This window comes from Choloepus didactylus, chromosome 1, assembly GCF_015220235.1.
Source record: "Choloepus didactylus isolate mChoDid1 chromosome 1, mChoDid1.pri, whole genome shotgun sequence".
Taxonomy (NCBI): Eukaryota; Metazoa; Chordata; class Mammalia; order Pilosa; family Megalonychidae; genus Choloepus; species Choloepus didactylus.
This window is the reverse complement of record NC_051307.1, coordinates 134,152,260-134,157,071: the sequence shown is the minus strand read 5'-3', so window position 1 is coordinate 134,157,071 and position 4,812 is coordinate 134,152,260. Positions and strand designations below refer to the sequence as shown.

The following is a 4,812-nucleotide window of genomic DNA, read 5'->3' as shown; positions in this document are numbered from 1 at the left end:
CCATAATCTCAATAGCACTTTATGTTGCCCTTTACCAATTTATAAAAATATACACTATCATCTGAGATGAAAGTTGAAATTACAAATTACTGTGTCACTATAATAGCATTCAAAATAGGCTTTCTGAGGACGGTCACTTTTCAGGATAAAATTGTAAGGTTGGCTAACATTTGTGAGCATCGTCTGCTCGCCAGGCTACTTATTTCATCATCTCTAAAACTCCAGGAAGTAGAAACTGTTACCCCCATTTTATGGATGAGGAACTTAAGGCATAGAGAGACATTTCATTAAATCATAGTCTTTTAGAGCTGACTGAAAGTGCCCTTATAGGTCAGTATTACAACTCCTCATTGCACCGAGATAAGAAAAGCCAGTCCAGAAGAGACTGTGTTTTATGAAAGGAAGGTTGCTCATTGTTAAAGGTGGAAACTGGATTGGAATCCAGGTCACCTAATTTTTTGGCCAGCCTTGATAATAAACCAGCTGGGAACAAACAAGATAATATTAACGAGTAATCAAAATAAGCACATTTTTAAAAAGTACTTCCCTTCTGTCAAAATATCATTATAATGACTTTAGTTTGTGGACTAGTTTCACCAAGTTATAAAGTAATTTAAAAGTGTCAAGCAAGACTGAAAAGGCACAGAGTAAATTGGGGTAAACCATTCGGGAGAAGTTGAGAATGAAATTTCTTCTATTGATTCTGATCCTGCAAGTTATTGCTTCTGGATCAATTCCCCTGGCCAGAGATAGCAACGCAGAAGAAAATGATGTGGTGTTTGCCCAACGATACTTGAGAGCCTTTTATGACTTCCACATGGAAAGCCTTCCAGTGAAAAAAAAAGCCAATGGGAACCCCATGGAGAATAAAATCCAGGAAATGCAGCCGTTCTTGGGGTTAAAAGTGACTGGGTAACTGGACACATCTACTCTGGCAGTGATGCACGCACCCCAATGTGGAGTGCCAGACATTCACCGTTTCAAGACAATGAGGGAGGGCCAGTATGGAAGAAAAATTTTATCACCCACAGAATCAACAACTGCACTCCTGACCTGGTGCATGCAGATGTCAATTATGCCATCCAGAAGACTTTTCAAGTATGGAGTGATGTGACCCCTGTGAAATTCAGAAAGATTAATGCAGGCGAAACTGACATTATGATCTTTTCTTCACGTGGAGAGCAAAGACTTCTACCCTTTTGATGGAAAAAGTGGAGGTTTAGCCCATGCTTTTGAATACCAGCTGGAGCTGGTATTGGAGGAGATGCTCATCTTGATGAGGATGAAATATGGACTAAAAACTCCAGAGGCATAAACTTGTTACTTGTTGCAGTTCATGAGATTGGCCATTCCTTGGGTCTCGATCATTCCAATGATCCAAAGGCCATAATGTTTCCACCTACAATTATGTTGACCCCCACACACTTAGACTCTCTTCTGATGACATACGAGGCATTCAGTTCCTCTATGGAGGCCCAGTACAGCACCAACCCACGCCAGAGCCCCACCAGATAGACATCTGTGACCCCAATTTGAGGTTCGATGCTGTCACTACAGTTGGAAATAAAATCTTTTTCTTTAAAGACAATTTCTTCTGGTGGAAGCATTCTGAGACACCTAAGATTAGTGTTAGTTTAATTTCTAACTTATGGCCAACTTTGCCATCTGATATTCAAGCTGCCTATGAAATTGGAGCTAGAAATGAAGTTTTTCTTTTTAAAGATGGCAAGTACTGGTTAATCAGCAATTTAAGAATACATCTAAGCTATCCCAAGAACATATATTCTTTGGGTTTCCCTGCTTCTGTGAAAAAAATTGATGCAGCTGTTTTTCATCCAATTTTCTACAAGACCTACTTCTTTGTAGATAACTGGTATTGGAAATATGATGAGAGGAAACAACTCGTGGACCCTGATTATCCCAAGTTGATTACCAAAAGCTTTCCAGGAATTGGACCTAAAATCAATGCAACCTTCTACTCCAAGGGACACTACTATTTCTTCCAAGGATCTCACCAACTTGAATATAACATCCAATCCAACCGTGTCACCAGAATGTTGAAAAGCAGTAGTGGATTGGGTTGTTAGGACTGGTGTAATTAATGTTGTTTGTCAATTTGCTTTAGTTTAATAAGTATTTTTTTTTTTAATCATCATTTTATTGAGATATATTCACATACCACGCAGTCATACAAAACAAATTGTACTTTCGATTGTTTACAGTACCATTACATAGTTGTACATTCATCACCTAAATCAATCCCTGACACCTTCATTAGCACACACACAAAAATAACAAGAATAATAATTAGAGTGAAAAAGAGCAATTGAAGTAAAAAAGAACACTAGGTACCTTTGTCTGTTTGTTTGCTTCCCCTACTTTTCTACACATCGATCCATAAACTAGACAAAGTGGAGTTTGGTCCTTATGGCATTCCCAATCCCACTGTCACCCCTCATAAGCTACATTTTTATACAACTGTCTTCGAGATTCATGGGTTCTGGGTTGTAGTTTAATAGTTTCAGGTATCCACCACCAGCTACCCCAATTCTTTAGAACCTAAAAAAGGTTGTCTAAAGTGTGCGTAAGAGTGCCCACCAGAGTGATCTCTCGGCTCGTTTTGGAATCTCTCTGCCACTGAAGCTTATTCCATTTCCTTTCACATCCCCCTTTTGGTCAAGAAGATGTTCTCCATCCCACGATGCCGGGTCTACATTCCTCCCCGGGAGTCATATTCCACGTTGCCAGGGAGATTCACTTCCCTGGGTGTCTGATCCCACGTAGGGGGGAGGGCAGTGATTTCACCTTTCAAGTTGGCTTAGCCAGAGAGAGAGGGCCACATCTGAGCAACAAAGAGGCATTCTGGAGGAGACTCTTAGGCACAAATACAGGGAGGCCTAGCCTCTCCTTTGCAGCAACCGTCTTCCCAAGGGTAAAACTTATGGTAGAGGGCTCAACCCATCAAACCACCAGTCCCCTATGTCTGTGGTCATGTTAGCAACCATGGAGGTGGGGTAGGCGAATACCCCTGCATTCTCCACAGGCTCCTCAAGGGGGCAATACATCGTTTTTTTTTTTTTTTTTTTTTTCCTTGTTTGTCTTTTTTCTTTTTTTTTTTTTTAACTTTCCCTTCTTTTTTCAAATCAACTGTATGAAAAAAAAAGTTAAAAAGAAAACAAACATACAATAAAAGAACATTTCAAAGAGACCATAGCAAGGGAGTAAGAAAAAGACAACTAACCTAAGATAACTGCTTAACTTCCAACATGTTCCTACTTTACCCCAAGAAAGTTACATACTATAGCAACATTTCAGTGAACTTGTTCCTACTACATCCATCAGAAACTAACAGACCATAGTCATTTCTGGGCATCCCCAGAACGTTAAATAGCTTATCTGTTCTTCTTGGATTATTGTTCCCCCTTCCTTAATTGCTCTCTACTGCTAGTTCCCCTACATTCTACATTATAAACCATTTGTTTTACATTTTTCAAAGTTCACATTAGTGGTAGCATATAATATTTCTCTTTTTGTGCCTGGCTTATTTCGCTCAGCATTATGTCTTCAAGGTTCATCCATGTTGTCATATGTTTCACCAGATCGTTCCTTCTTACTGCCGCGTAGTATTCCATCGTGTGTATATACCACATTTTATTTATCCACTCATCTGTTGATGGACATTTGGGTTGTTTCCATCTCTTGGAAATTGTGAATAATGCTGCTATGAACATTGGCGTGCAGATATCTGTTCGTGTCACTGCTTTCCGATCTTCCGGGTATATCCCGAGAAGTGCAATCGCTGGATCGAATGGTAGCTCTATCTCTAGTTTTCTAAGGAACTGCCAGACTGACTTCCAGAGTGGCTGAACCATTATACAGTCCCACCAACAATGAATAAGAGTTCCAATTTCTCCACATCCCCTCCAGCATTTGTAGTTTCCTGTTTGTTTAATGGCAGCCATTCTAACCGGTGTTAGATGGTATCTCATTGTGGTCTTAATTTGCATCTCTCTAATAGCTAGTGAAGCTGAACATTTTTTCATGTGTTTCTTGGCCATTTGTATTTCCTCTTCAGAGAACTGTCTTTTCATATCTTTTGCCCATTTTATAATTGGGCTGTCTGTACTATTGTCATTGAGTTGTAGGATTTCTTTGTATATGCAAGATATCAGTCTTTTGTCAGATACATGGTTTCCAAAAATTTTTTCCCATTGAGTTGGCTGCCTCTTTACCTTTTTGAGAAATTCCTTTGAGGTGCAGAAACTTCTAAGCTTGAGGAGTTCCCATTTATCTATTTTCTCTTTTGTTGCTTGTGCTTTGGGTGTAAAGTCTAGGAAGTGGCCTCCTAATACAAGGTCTTGAAGATGTTTTCCTACATTATCTTCTAGGAGTTTAATGGTACTTTCTTTTATATTGAGATCTTTGGTCCATTTTGAGTTAATTTTTGTGTAGGGGGTGAGGTAGGGGTCCTCTTTCATTCTTTTGGATATGGATATCCAACTCTCCCAGCCCCATTTGTTGAAAAGACCATTATGGCTCAGTTCGGTGACTTTGGGGGCCTTATCAAAGATCAGTCGGCCATAGATCTGAGGGTCTATCTCTGAATTCTCAATTCGATTCCATTGATCTATATGTCTATCTTTGTGCCAGTACCATGCTGTTTTGGCAACTGTGGCTTTATAATAAGCTTCAAAGTCAGGGAGTGTAAGTCCTCCCACTTCGTTTTTCTTTTTTAAAGTGTCTTTAGCAATTCGAGGCATCTTCCCTTTCCAAATAAATTTGATAACTGGCTTTTCCAAGTCTGCAAAGTAG

At 39.6% G+C, this 4,812-nt stretch overlaps 1 pseudogene; it reads left to right on the top strand.

The window, feature by feature from the left end:
- The first annotated feature begins 682 nt into the window (after positions 1-682).
- LOC119527355 lies at positions 683-2,087 on the top strand (annotated as a pseudogene).
- Positions 2,088-4,812: the final 2,725 nt, after the last annotated feature.